Source organism: Pelophylax lessonae (genome assembly GCF_965119305.1).
Source record: "Pelophylax lessonae genome assembly, chromosome: 9".
In the NCBI taxonomy this organism is placed as follows: Eukaryota; Metazoa; Chordata; class Amphibia; order Anura; family Ranidae; genus Pelophylax; species Pelophylax lessonae.
In genome coordinates this window covers 270,545,435-270,560,364 of record NC_138776.1, presented here as the reverse complement: position 1 = coordinate 270,560,364, position 14,930 = coordinate 270,545,435, and the positions used below count along the sequence as shown (strand labels likewise).

The 14,930-nt window shown below is 50.0% G+C and overlaps 3 protein-coding genes across 3 annotated transcripts in view; 2 read left to right on the top strand and 1 right to left on the bottom strand.

Annotated features, from left to right (window-relative positions):
• Window positions 1–14,930, top strand: part of LOC309564464 (uncharacterized protein) — a gene marked incomplete at both ends in the record, with an annotated part of 826,241 nt that overhangs the window by 316,719 nt on the left and 494,592 nt on the right.
• Window positions 1–14,930, bottom strand: part of LOC309564057 (uncharacterized protein) — a gene marked incomplete at its 5' end in the record, with an annotated part of 455,352 nt that overhangs the window by 366,026 nt on the left and 74,396 nt on the right. The window lies entirely within an intron of this gene.
• The window catches only part of LOC309564059 (uncharacterized protein), a gene marked incomplete at its 5' end in the record, with an annotated part of 69,762 nt that overhangs the window by 52,936 nt on the left and 1,896 nt on the right, over window positions 1–14,930 (top strand). The window lies entirely within an intron of this gene.

Sequence of the window (14,930 nt, the reverse complement as noted above, 5' to 3'; positions counted from 1 at the left end):
GGAATAAGTGAAGACTTTCCTACCTCACAGATCTTTGCTTATTAATCATAAATAGACACTGTTATATTCAGTGCAGTATAATATTCTGACATAATGAAGTACGAGCGCAAAATATTATTATGAAATAGTCTTACATGTTGAATAATTTCTTCTCTTCAGTCTTCACAAAAGAATTGGGGGGCTACACTAACCCAGCTTGTAAGGCCAAGCTAAACAACACACCTCAGGAAGTACCGGCATGGCTAACAGAAGATAGACTTAGAACTAAACTAGAGAAACTTAACATAAATAAATCACCGGGACCGGATGGCTTGCACCCGAGGGTTCTTAAAGAGCTCAGCCAGGTGATTGCCAGACCATTATTCCTGATCTTTAAGGATAGTTTACAGACGGGTATGGTGCCAGCTGATTGGAAAAAAGCCAAGTGGTACCAATATTTAAAAAGGGGCCGAGATATATCCAGGGTAACTATAGGCCGGTCAGCCTAACATCAGTAGTCTGCAAGATTTTGGAGGGGATGTTAAGGGACCACATACAAGACTTTAGTAATGAAAACGGTATTATTAGTAGTAATCAGTATGGATTCATGAAAAATCGTTCTTGCCAAACCAATCTATTAACCTTCTATGATGAAGTGAGTTGCCACCTAGATAAAGGTAAGCCTGTGGACAAGGGTGTAGGAACCCACACAAATCTGGGGGGGGACAGCATTTTTACTCACCAGGTATATGCTTTTCCGTGCCCCCATCAATGCAGAGTTCAGCGCGCGAGCCTCTTTCAATGCAGAGCACCACAGCATTGTCACCAATCACTGCAGAGCGCCACAGCATTGTCCCCAATCACTGCAGAGTGCCCACAGAATTGTACCCCAATGATTGCAGAGTGCCCACAGCATTATACCCCAATGATTGCAGAGTGCCCACAGCATTGTACCCCAATGATTGCAGAGTGCCACAGTCAGCATTGTACCCCAATGATTGCAGAGTGCTACAGCATTGTCCCCCAATCAATGCAGAGACCAGCGTGTGTGCTCCCTTCAACCCAATGCACTTACCTGGCGGCGGCGGCTCGGCTATCGGCGGGAAGGTGAGCGGCTTCTCCCTCGTCCTCTTCTGTGGCGGGAACCGGTGGGCGGCCTCTCCTCTTCTCTGCGGCGGGAACCGGCGGGAAGGTGAGCGGCGGTGACGGTGAGTGACTGACGCACGCACCGGCACCGCCCCCATTGCGACGTCAGCGATCGGATGTCCTGGATGATGATTGGTCCATGCTGGAGACTGGACCACTCACAGCCAGGACATCACGAAGGTGGGGGTGGCCAAGCGCTCTTTCCTGCGCCCAGGTTACGCCCCCAGAAGGCAGCCAATCGGCGCCTTTCTGGGTCGTAAACCCCACTAAACTGGGGGGGATTTCACCATACCTGTCCCCCCGCATTATTTCCTGGGGGGATGTGTCCCCCCCGGTTCCTACGCCCATGCCTGTGGATGTGGTGTACCTGGACTTCGCAAAGGCCTTTGACACCGTTCCCCACAAACGCTTACTGTACAAACTAAGGAAGGTAGGTATGGACCATAGGGTGAGTACCTGGATAGAGAACTGGCTCCAGGGGAGAGTCCAGAGGGTGTTGATTAATGGGGAGTACTCGGATTGGGCGGGTGTGGAAAGCGGGGTCCCCCAGGGTTCTGTCCTGGGGCAAATCCTGTTTAATGTATTCATAAATGATCTAGAGGAGGGGATATCTAGTACAATCTCAGAATTTGCGGATGATACTAAACTAAGCATGCCAATATCTTCTGGGCAGGATATGGAAACCTTACAAGCGGACCTGAATAAAATTATGGGGTGGGCAACTACATGGCAGATGAGGTTTAATGTTGAAAAATGTAAAGTAATGCACCTGGGTGCCAAAAACCAGAAAGCAAGCTACTCACTAGGGGGGAACCTCTGGGTGAGTCTAGGATGGAAAAGGTCCTGGGGGTACTGGTAGACAACAGGCTTGGCAGTGGCATGCAATGCCAAGCCGCTGCAAGCAAAGCCAACAGAATACTGGGATGTATAAAAAAGGGGATTCACTCCAGAAATAAAGAGATTATTCTCCCGCTCTACAAGACTCTGGTCCGGCCACATCTGGAGTATGCTGTCCAGTTCTGGGCTCCGGTCCTCAGGAAGGATGTGCTGGAACTGGAGAGAGTCCAGAGAAGGGCAACAAAAATAATTAGGGGAATGGAGGGCATCAGCTATGAGGAAAGACTACAAGCACTGAACTTATTCTCTCTGGAGAAGAGACGATTGAGGGGGGATATGATATCAATGTACAAATACTGTACTGGCAACCCTAGCATAGGGAACAAACTATTCAGAGAAAGGAAATCCAATAAGACACGTGGCCACTCACTAAAACTAGAGGAAAGGCGGTTTAACCTTAAAATACGCAGGGAGTTCTACACTGTAAGAGCGGTAAGGATGTGGAATTCTCTTCCGCAAACAGTTGTATCAGCAGGGAGCATCGATAGTTTCAAAAAACTATTAGATGGGCACCTTAAAGACCACAACATACAGGGGTATACAATGTACAACATACAGGGGGTATACAATGTACAACATACAGGGGTATACAATGTACAACATACAGGGGGTATACAATGTACAACATACAGGGGGTATACAATGTACAACATACAGGGGTATACAATGTACAACATACAGGGGTATACAATGTACGGTTAAAAGCAAACACACACACATCATAGGTTGAACTGGATGGACTGATGTCTTTTTTCAACCTCACTAACTATGTAACTATGACAGCTTAGTATACTTTAGCAGCCGTAGTTTGAATTGGGTTTTTTTTAATTTTTTTTTAATTCATAGCTAGAATAGCAATTATATATGGTATAATATTTTTTCCTAACAATATGGAGTTCTCCTTTGCACCGTGTCTGTTTATCATGGATTTATTTCTTACTGTGACAGGCCCTTGTGCCGCTGCAGCCTAATCCCTCTATGCTGTGGCTGCTCTATGCAGGTTATAGCTGGAGGGGGGCAGCGTCTTCCTTACTGATACTGTTCCTGGATTGTCAGCCCTTCTGCAGGCCTCATAAAGCTGGTGTATGGGAAGCTGACTAATGGACACTTTCTATTAAGCCTCTCCAGATCTGCATGTATTATGCACACCGTAGACTGGGCCTTTGGTGCTTGACAGGCAAAACCCGGTATAAATGTCCTGCTTTGTTCAGGCATCCAGGGAGGAAGATGACCCCTACCAACAGGTTGCCACAGGTAGTCAAGACACTGTAAAGGAGTCTGTTACAACTCTCCCTGTGCAAGGAGTCTCAACTCTGACCATGGCAAGCTTTTCCCTTGCAGGAAGATGAGGACGGTCTATAAGCAGGTTTTTGTACCTCCCTTCCTGCAGAGGTACCTGCAATGCAAGTATTTTTAGCATTTCCAAAGGAGAGCATTGCCTTTTTCCCTATGATGTTTAATCTAGAAGCTCATGCTAGAAGAGTGGTGCAAATTGAACAGAAGGACAGAGCAGCAGAATGTCTTAGTGGTCATCACCTTGCAGCACTGGGTTGTTCAGTTCAAACCCCAACCAGAACACTTCTACCTGTACTGCAGGATGTCAGATTAGGCACTTGTGAAGAGGAAGAGGTTTTCCAGCATGCTGAGTCACCTATTTGGTTGACGTGGCCTTCATGAGCTTAGCCATATACTTTGTACATGGAGTTTCCATTGGGGGATGCTGTGTCCTTCAGGGGTATACTCATTAATGATGAATAGGTGGGTCCTGGGGGGTTTAGGTGGTGGTAACTTTATGTATTGGACTTGTCCCGAAGGGGTATATCTGTCTGCTGTTGTAGCCTGTGAATCTGCCTTAACCCTTGCCTCTCTTCCCATGCAATGAAAGTTGGGGTGAAGAATATTGATTCTATCCTAAAGAATAATTCTACAAGTTGGCCAATCTTGTCTGCTTCATTTGATAACAATGAGCTGCATTTAGTCCGGCCTCCTGCTTTAGAGTAAATGTCTGCGGAATGAAAGAAAACTGCAGTTCTAGAGTCAGTGTTTTTTTTTTTTTTTTTTTTTTTAATTAGAAGTTTTATTCATTTTTCATAGAATAACAAACAAGCATTACAGGTTCAGCAAACAATTAACAGGTGCATGGCCACACAATGATAAAGATTTTGTGTTCAAGGGAGCAAATATAAACCAAAACGGGAACACTCGGGCATCCCTTGCCTGAAACTTGCATCATCAAACGTAATTAGGTGAGAGCCTGATCATGCCTGGTTCTGCCCCCCGAAGAGACGCACTTCAACACACCACGATAATAAACAACAGGTGTACAGGCAGGTGGAAAGATACCCTCCCACATGGAGGACAAAAGTAAAATGAAAAAGCAGTAAAGCTAAAAGCAGAGCGGGTGAAAAAAGGGCAAAAGTAGAGGAAAAGGGAAGAGGGGCCAGGGCGAGGCTGCCGGGGTGCAGAACCTCAAAGAATTGCCAAAAGGCACAATATGATCAGCCGGGTTCTTGCAGATAGGCGTCAGTGCCAGAATAATATACCCATGGTCTCCACAGAGTCCTAGTGGTTTCTTCAGTATTTTTAATGGTGGCCGTCAGATGCTCCATTTGTTGGATTTTATTAATTTTAGAAAACCACAGGGAACGCATGGGAGGTTGAGTCTGCCGCCACATAGCGGGAATACAAGCTTTTACAGCATTGAGAAGATGAATAGTCAAAGATTTTTCATACTTCCGCACCGAGCACCTCGTCAAATAAACAATAAACAAAGCGCAGGGTCATCTCTCACCTCGACCAAAGTCAGCTGCCTGACGACCGACGCGACTTCGTCCCAAAAGCCCCTAAGTAGGGGACAAGCCAAAAAGATGTGTATCATGGTTCCCCCCTCGGCGCCGCATCTGCAGCAACAATCCGGGGTCCCGGCACCCATCTTATGAAGCACAGATGGAACTCTGTACCATCTTGTCAGGATCTTATATCCCACTTCCTGGTATTTATTCGCCATGGAGGCCTTGTGAATCAGTCTCAATATCTTATCAGCCTGTGTAGGGGAAAACGAGATACCCAAGTCACGCTCCCATTGACGGAAGAAGGGCAAATGAAGACCCTCCATCGCGTCAGAGAGAAGAGTGTACATAAAAGAAAGGTAGTGTCTAGAAGGGTCACCCCTCTTGCACACGGTTTCGAACGGCATCAACGGCCGAGGGGCGAACACCGGCTGGTGGAGAGAAAGGAGGAAGTGGCGAATCTGATTCACACTGAGGGGGTCGAGGGTATCCAGAGACCAGCGAGAGATGTCAATGGGAGGTGGGACGTCGCCTCCGGATCAGACATCCCTGAGGCGCATCCTACCAGACCGGGCTTAACTCCGCACACGGGCACTCGTATGGCCCGGGGGCAACTTGGGTTTGTCCAAGATAGGCAGTAAGGGGGAGGGCGAGGGGGCCACCCTTGGGTATGGCCCTACCATTCTGGCCTCTCGAAGAGTAGTACCAATAACCGGGTGACCGGCAAATGGGTCAATAATGGCAGGGGGGACCATGGGCCTAGAGGCAGCACCTAACCCATCACCTCACGTTCGAGATTCACCCACTGCTTGGCCTCCGCGTGACAGTGCCAATCGAGGATCCGCACCAGATGGGACACCCTAAATTACCGTAGGGGGTCCGGCAACCCCACCCCCTTGATCTTAGGAAGAGAGAGTGTCGAAAGCTTGATTCTGGGAGACCTAGAGGCCCACACAAAAGATCCAAATGCTTCCCTGACCTGCTTGAAGAAAGAGAGAGGAATTCTGATCGGAAGAGCCTGGATTACATAAAGTAAACAAGGCAGGACATTCATCTTGAGCGCATTACATCGACCAAACTAGGAGAGTGTCAATGACTGCCAAGCACGAAGGTCTGCCTTAATTACCCCTAGCAATGGCGGGAAATTGAACCGGAAGAGGTCGAGGGAATCCGCTGTAACATGCACCCCTAGATATATAAGGGAGCTAGACACCCACTGTAGAGGAAAGGAAGTCCGTAACGTACCTACGGCCGCATCTGGGACTGAGATATTGAGAGCCGCAGACTTTGCAAGGTTGATTTTGTAGTTAGAGAGGCGACCATAGTGGTCCAGGGCCTGGAGTATGGCAGGCAACGACGAGGTCGGATTGGAAATGAAGAAGATTAGATCATCCGCATAGGTGGCAACTTTATGATGACTCCCGGCTCTCTGCAGCCCCGTTATGTCCTGATTAGCATGGACTGAACACAAAAAAGGCTCCAAGGTGAGGACAAAGATGAGGGCTGACAACGGACATCCCTGTCGAGTGCCGTTGGAAATAGGGAAAAAATCAGCCAGTCGTTAACTCTCACCGCGGAAGACGGAGAAGAATATAGGGCCAGAATCCAATGAATCATCTGAGGTCCAAGACCAATATGCGACAGGGTGGCCTGGATAAAGTCCCAGGCCACCCTGTCAAAAGCCTTCTCCGCATCTGTGAACAATAGCACCAGTGGCAGGCGGGAGGTCCGGGCGGCAGAGATTAAATCGATCACCTGTGTCGTATTGTCTCTAGCCTCCCGGGATGGAATAAAGCCTACCTGATCGTAGTGGACTAATTGGGGGATAAGGGGCAGGAGTCGATTGGCCAGCACCTTGGCAAAAAGTTTAAGATCGGTATTAAGGAGGGCAATAGGACGAAAACTCCCGCAAGCCATTGGGTCCTTGCCATCCTTATAAATGAGAGTGATATATGCCCTCAGGGAGTCCGGGGGCATTGCAGTACCGTCGCGGAGCGCATTGAAAAAGGAGAGTAAGGGTTGGCCAAGACGTGCAGCAAACGTCTTATAATGGGGCAGAGTAAGCCCGTTTGGGCCAGGAGCCTTATGAGGCTTCACCTGAGCCAACGTCGCCACCAATTCCTCCTTCGTAATTTCACCCTCAAGGGCAAGGCTCTGTGCCCGTGTAAGGGAGGGCATACCAGAAGACCGGATGTATTCCTCCGCCCCCCCTTGACCATCTGATCCAAGGGATGGTGAATTGGGAGACGGAAGATTATATAGGGCCCGGTAATACGAATAAAATTCCCCTGCAATGGTGGACGAAAAATGGACCTTCTGACCACCTGATGTTTAAATGTATGAGATGAAGGTGCGCTTTCTTGGACCCCGAAGGGCATGAGCCAGCATTGTCCCCATCCTGTCTGAGAATTCATAGAAATGTCATCTGGCCCAAGCCATGCCCCCCATCACTTTCTGGAAGAATATGTTGTTTAATTCCTCCCCAGCTCAAGTCAGGGGGGCAGATGTTCGGGCGCTAGGGAATGCTTGTGTTTCATGCTCAGCTCCTCAATACAGGTGAGCAAGGCCTCAATCACCCCTCTCCCTCTCCCTTTTCCATCGCGATTCGGCTCTAAATAGAGCCCCCCGTATCCCCCCCCAAACAATCGGGGATGAAAGAGATATGTCTGAATTTTCGGTAAAATAGTTAGATAGAACCTCGTCCAGTTCATTCCGTATATCAAGGAGCTGCAGGAATGACTCATTAAGACGCCAAGTGAGCGGCCTACCGGGTTGATCGGCCTACCGGGTGAGCGGCCTACCGGGTTAGTCCCAGTTGATCAGGATGTGTATGGGAGCATGATCTGAAAAGGAGAAGGATCCAATTTGGGCGGAGGTGACCAAGGGGAGATCATTTTGGGGGACCAGGAAGAAGTCGATCCTTGTGTAAACATTATGCATCGCAGAATAATAGGTGTAGTCTCGCTCACTTGGGTCCATCACGCGCCAGGGGTCCACAAGGTGGAGGAGGGAAAGTTCCTTTTTCAGCCTGCGTAATAACGCATTTGCCAGATGAGAGGACCCACGGGAAGTATCAAGGAGTGGTTCAGGGGCAAAGTTAAAGTCCCCTCCCATGACAAAGGAATCCTTCACGAAAGCCCAGCAGAGCTGGAGTCAAACGCTGCAAAAAAGACAAGTGGTCAATATTAGGCAAGTACACAATTAACAAAGTGACGGTCAATTGGCCCACCTTCCCCTTCACCAAAAGATATCTGCCGAAGGGGTCAGCCTGCGCAGCTATGAAAAACCAGGGTATACATCTAGAAATGACTATACTCACCCCTTTCGATTGGAGAAGGGGCATGATACACCCAGGGGAAATCCCGATTATAGAGCCTGGGAATAGAGTCTAGGCGAAAATAGGTCTCCTGTAGAAACGCAAAGTGAGAGCGGCTGCGGCGTAAATCGGATAGCAACCGGGCGCCAATGTTCCGTTTAAGGTGCGCGCATGCGCGGACGCGCAGTGTCATTGACGGTCCCGTGCAAGCACAGATGCAGATCGTGCAGCTGCAGATGTGGCGGCCAGGGAGCAGAGCGTGTTCGCAAGAGCACACCCATTGTGTGACTATAGCGAATGAAAATTCGCTATTGTCACACGGATTCTCTTCCTGGCCAATCAGGGAGCGGGTCCTCCCACTTCCTGATTGGCCGAAAGGCCAACCCCATGTCATTGGCCAAGAAAAAGGCGCCGGGAGGACTGAGGAGACGCGGGAAGCCAGGGACTGAACTGAAGAGAAGCTGCCGTGACCGTGAGGTAAGTGCACGGACGGGAGGAGGACGGGAGGAGACGCGGGGAGTCTGGACTGAAGAGAAGCTGTCGTCGGGTAAGTGCACTGGTCTTGCGGGGGGAACGCTGGCATCTCTGCATTGAAAGGTGGCACACTGGCATCTCTACATTGAAAGGTGGCACGCTGGCATCTCTACATTGATTGGGGGCAATGCTGTGGCACTCTGTATTGATTGGGGACAATGCTGTGGCACTCTGCATTGATTGGGGGCAATGCGGTGGGCACTCTGCATTGATTGGGGGCAATGCTGTGGGCACTCTGCATTGATTGGGGGCAATGCTGTGGGCACTCTGCATTGATTGGGGGCAATGCTGGGGCACTCTGCATTGATTGGGGCAATGCTGGGGCACTCTGAATTGATTGGGGGCAATGCTGTGGCACTCTGCATTGATTGGGGGCAATTCTGTGGGCACTCTGCATTGATTGGGGGCAATGCTGTGGCATTCTGAATTGATTGGGGGCAATGCTGTGGCACTCTGCATTGATTGGGGCCACAGAAAAATTATCAAACGTTGACCGGTCCGCTGCGATAAAAAGGTTGGGGAGCACTGCGCTCAGAAATGTTTTTATTTGCTAAGCACAGTAAAAAATTAGAGGGAACATTGGTAGTAACTGTTCTCATGCTGGGATGAATTGCGTCTATTCCTAGGGAAAGTAGAGCCAAAGCTGAATTTGGCGCGAGTATTATGCCAGTGGTATCAGACATGACTTCAAACACCTTTCTCCAGAAACTGGTAAGGCTTCTACGCACTGACCACTTCTTCACCAGAGACTTCTCAAAGGGGTAGCGTCTAGTAAACTGCCTAGACAATCCGGGAGAAGGTTTCAGCCGCTCCCATTCTTTGGCGAGTAGGCCAGCAAAAAAAGTGGGGAAGGGAAAATACTTTTCCACCCTTTGGAGGCCTATGGGTGCCGAAGGCAACCCACGCCCCAGGAACGACGACAGCCGCATCCTCTAATTTTAGGGTTTCACGCACCGAAACAACCAATATGTCCATCAGTGCCTTATCCTTCGCAGCAGCAGAGGCAGAAAGCTCATCCTCACTATCAGAGGAGACATGGCGCTGGGTACCAGACCCGGCCGGGGTACCCATGTCTGCGGTGGCTGGGTCAGACTCAGAATACGAGACATCAGAGGAGGCAGAGTTAAGCAGGGGTCGTTTCTGCGCACCCCGCCTTCTTAAGGCCACCTCCACCCGGGACAAAAAAGCTTCCAGGACCGCTGAAATTGCATCAGTGGAAAGTTGAGATCCGGAGGGCCCTGCGGCCTCTGTGAGGGGTTCAGGTGGGGACACATGCCCAGAGGAGTCCATGTTGAGAAAAATGACAGAAAAAAAAATGTTTTTTTTTTGTATGAAAAAGGAAAGTCCCCACAGTGCTACAGCGCCACCCCCCCCCCCCCCCCCCCGGAGGTCATGGCCGTGCTAAGGACCCCCGCAGAGAGAGAGAAAAAGCTCCCAGCAACTCCTTGGGCAATCTGATCAGGGAGGTCTGCATGTGTCAGCGGATAGTCAGCCAGGAACTTCCCGGGCTGAAGAGAGGGGCCCCTCCCACCGAAAAACGCCTCCAGGCACACCCACGGGCCTTTCCAGCAAAAAATCCAAAACAAAATGACCACCCCCCCAAGATGGCCGCTGCCGTAACTGCAGAAAAGGCTATAACAAAATGGTGGCTCAGCGCAGCAATAGAACCCCCCAGGGAGACCCCCCACCAGCACTACTACATCATCCAGCCCTGGAGGGCCCGACCAAGGCCCCCCCCCTGCACCATCGAGCGAACGGCGCACCCCCCCCCCCCCATGTGGCCTGCACACAAGGCCCCAGCCTCAGGTAGGCCCAAAACAGTCCCCAACAGGGAGGGAGGAGGGGAGTCACAACAGGACAGAGGGGAACCCAGGAGTGTGAGGGTCCGACCATCCCAGAGAGAGGGCCCACGTCCACCCCAAAATCCGCCAGTGGGGGGGGATGTTTACTCACCATACCAGGAACACAGACGGGCACCATCTCCTGTCGGGCCAAATAGGAGCACTGCGACATAAGACTAGACCCTGTCATGTGCGTCCTGGCGAGAAGTTTAACTCACGGGGCCAGTCCCCGTCCAGTGGGACTATGTCGCGGCCGACCGAGCACGGAGCGAAGGCCTACACGAGCTCGCTGGCGAGACTGGGGTGACCACTGGACATAGAGATCCACCCCTTCGCCCAGCCCGGCATAATTGCTTGAAGATTTCACAGGAAAAACGTTCCAGAGAAAAAATATCTACATAAAAAATGACTTCTATGCCAGGACGGATGATCCCAGCAAAGAACTAGGTCCTTACTCCTGATTAGGCAGAATAAAACTGACATCCTATCAGGGGCATACCTAGAGCACTTGGCACCCGGGGCGGATCCTATATCTGGCCCCCCCCCCCCCCCAGCGTGCAGGCGACAAACCGCACATTGACCCGGCGACGAGGCCCCTCCTCCTCTGCAAAAACGGCGCCGATTGACATGAGGCGCCAGACAGAAATACACGTAACTGGCAGTGGCACACTTACTGTGTGCTACTGTCAGTGGTGTCACTAAGGTTGGTGTCACCCCCCCCCAAAAATTTTTTTTCCTGTTTTCTGAAAGCGTGCCAAAGATGCAGCATGCAAGACTTTTGGTGCGCTTTCAGAAAATGCAGAAAAAAAACTATAGGACTGCAGTAATAACTGCGAGTAAAATGTAGGAAGACCCCCTTTACATTACACAGCCCTCATACCCCTGGACCCCTTTACATTACACAGCCCCCCCCCCATTGGAACCCTTTACATTACACAGCCCCCCCCATTGGAACCCTTTACATTACACAGCCCCTCCCCCCATTGGAACCCTTTACATTACACAGCCCCACCCCCCTCATGGAAACCTTTATGTTACACAGCCCCCCCCCCATAGAACCTTTTACATTATACAGCCCCCGCCCCAATAGAACCCTTCACATTACACAGCCCCCGTCCCCCAATAGAACCCCTTACATTACACAGCCCCCACCCCACATGGAACCCTTCACATTACACAGCCCCTGCCCCCCAAAAGAACCCCTTACATTACACAGCCCCCACCCCCCCATAGAACCCTTTACATTATACAGGCCCCCCCCAATAGAACCCCTTTACAATACAAAGCCCCCGCCAATAGAACCCCTTTACAATACAACCCCCCCCAATAGAACCCCTCTACAATGCAAACCCCCCCAATAGAACCCCTCTACAATACAAACCCCCCCCCCCCAATAAAACCCCTCTACAATGCAAACCCCCCCCCAATAGAACCCCTTTACAATGCAGACCCCCCCTCCAATAGAACCCCTTTACAATGCAGACCCCCCCAATAGGACCCCTTTACAATACAAGCCCCTCCCCCCATTAGAACCATAGAACCCCTCTAAAATGCAGACCCCCCCAATAGAACCACTTTACAATACAAGTCCCCCAATAGAACCCCTTTACAACGCAGACAACCCCCCTCCAATAAAATCCCTTTACAATGCAGACCCCCCCTCCAATAAAACCCCTTTACAATGCAGACCCCCCCCCCTCTCCAATAAAACCCCTTTACAATGCAGACCCCCCCTCCAATAAAACCCCTTTACAATGCAGACCCCCCCCTCCAATAAAACCCCTTTACAATGCAGACCCCCCTCCAATAAAACCCCTTTACAATACAATCGCCCCTCCCCCTCCTACCTTATTAGGAGGAGAGCCGAGAAGGAGGAACTGTTCAAAGCAGAGCATGGGAGAGAGTCTTACCGTCACACTCACGAGCCCTGAATACACAGCGGTCAGCAGGAAATGCCGAAGTTAACTGTGCTAGTTAATGAGCAGGTGATTGGTTGATAGGCGGTCCTAGCAACCAATCGCCTTCTCATTATCTAGCACAGTTAACTCCGGTGACGGTGAGTCTCTCTCCCAGTCCCATGCTCTGCTTTATACAGTTTCTCCTCCTCTCCTGTGTCAGTGAGCGCAGCGAGCGGCAGAGGAAGTCCGGCGTCCGGCCCCGGGTGTCACCCTGGTGCTCCCTGACACCCCCCTAATGTGTGGCACCCGGGGTGGACCGCCCCCCCCCCCCCCCCCCCCCGTTGGTACGCCACTGCATCCTATGCAGGAAGAGAGAGGGTTTACCCCCAGGGACTGCCCATAGGTGTAGGCAGAAATTATTTCTCTCTAGTGTCCTACTCCTGTAGGAGGCGGTATTACCCTACTGATATGGATCAGAGGACTGCGTCCGTCAATGAACTATAGAGAAATTACATTTTATTGCAAAGTTCTTAAAAAAATTTTAAAAAACCCACACAGAAATCTCAAATGGTCTGCTATTTATCTGTGGTGTTGGTGTCTTTTATAAGGATCTGGATGAAATGTCACTTTTCCTGTAGCACGTCCTACAGGAAGAATTCATAGAAGAAAAAAAAAGACATTTGCATAAAGGAACCCCAAAATTACGTAGGAGATCTTTCGAGTCCACTATGGATTGTAAGGGGATCCTCATGCAAAAAGAAAAGTCTGAGGTCCCTCAGGATAACCATACCCTAAATCTGAGTACACAGTCGGGCTGTCCAGGAGATGGGGGGGATTGGATAATATTGAGTAACGATAGCACTAGGTTCAACTTCCATTGAGGGAATTCCCATTTAGTTCAGCCGTTATCTGAATCTTTGAACAAGCAAAATACAGTCTGAACTATGGGTCAGAAGAAACTTGAAGCCCATCAATAGTGGTCAGTGTAGTGGTCTCAATGGCAGATGAACCTCCTTATATCAGTGGTCAGTGTAGTGGTCCCTTACATTGGTGACCATTAGTAGAAGGATCCCCTTATCCGTGGTCGGTGTGGTGGTCTCAATGGGAGAAGGATCCCCTTATATCAGCGGTCAGTATTGTGGCCCTTACATTGGTGGCCAATGGGAGAAGGAACCCCTTATATCAGTGGTCAGTGCAGTAGTCCCTTACGTTGGTGACCAATAGGAGAAGGAACCCCTTATATCAGTGGCCAGTGCAGTAGTCCCTTACATTGGTGATCAATGGGAGAAGGATCCCCTTATATTAGTGGTCAGTGTAGTAGTCCCTTATAAGGTGATTGGGACCACTGATTCTTCTCCCATTAGTCACCAATGTATCAGTGGTCAGTGTAGTGGTCCTGTACATTGGGGACCAATGGGAGAAGGACCCACTTATATCAGTAATCCAAGTAGTGGTCCCTACATTGGTGACCAAAGGGAGAAGGACCTGCCTATATCAGTGGTCAGAATAGTTGTCCCTTACATTGGTGGCCAATTGGAGAAGAATCCCCTTATATCAGTGGTCAGTGTAGTGGTCCCTTACATAGGTGACCAATGGGAGAAGGACCCCCTTATACCAGTAGTCATTGTGGTGGTCCTTTACATAGGTGGCCAATGGGAGAAGGACCCCCTTACACCAGTAGTCAGTGTGGTGGTCCTTTACATAGGTGGCCAATGGGAGAAGGACCCCCTTACACCAGTAGTCAGTGTGGTGGTCCTTTACATAGGTGGCCAATGGGAGAAGGACCCCCTTACACCAGTAGTCATTGTAGTGGTCCTTTACATTGGTGAAGATCGACCTTTTTATACCAGTGGTGACTAAAGGAGTATATCGTCATCAGTGAGAAGACAGCCCCCCTTATAGATCATTGATGTCAGTTGTTACTGAGAGACAGAAATTGTTCATTGCTCATGGAACCCCTAGAATCCCTTCGGAGGACCCCTGGCTGAGAAAGGCTGGACTAGGCAGTAATATATTTCTCTCCCCCTTGGTGGGAGTAGAGATGACCCATCTATAAGGATATACAGTACATACACACACAGGACAAGGCCGTGTTCTCACTACGAGATGGTTCTTGGGAATGCAGTTCATCTGAGCTCCACAAGGTGGGGATCTCACTTCTACCCAGACAGGAAGTCTCTATGGAAGACAGGAAGTGATGTCAGGTAAAAATAGGAAGTTCCGGGTGAAAGGTGAGTCGGGAGGAAGTAGAGAGGAGACGTTGCTGGAAGTGGCAGCAGAGGAGGTAATAAGATCTTATTTTCTATTTACACCCAGTAACCCCCCCCCCCCTCCCCCCCCCCCCGTCATGTCCGTTCTCTTCCTCCATAGTCACTGTGATGTCTTTTATCTCCAGCAGATGATGATACACACATATATAGTGTGGAAACATAGATTAACCCCTTCAGGGTCAGAACATTCCTCCTCTTACATATATATTTTTATCCTTACCTGTCTAGAGAGAAACCTGTATAAACCGAGTGTCAGAACG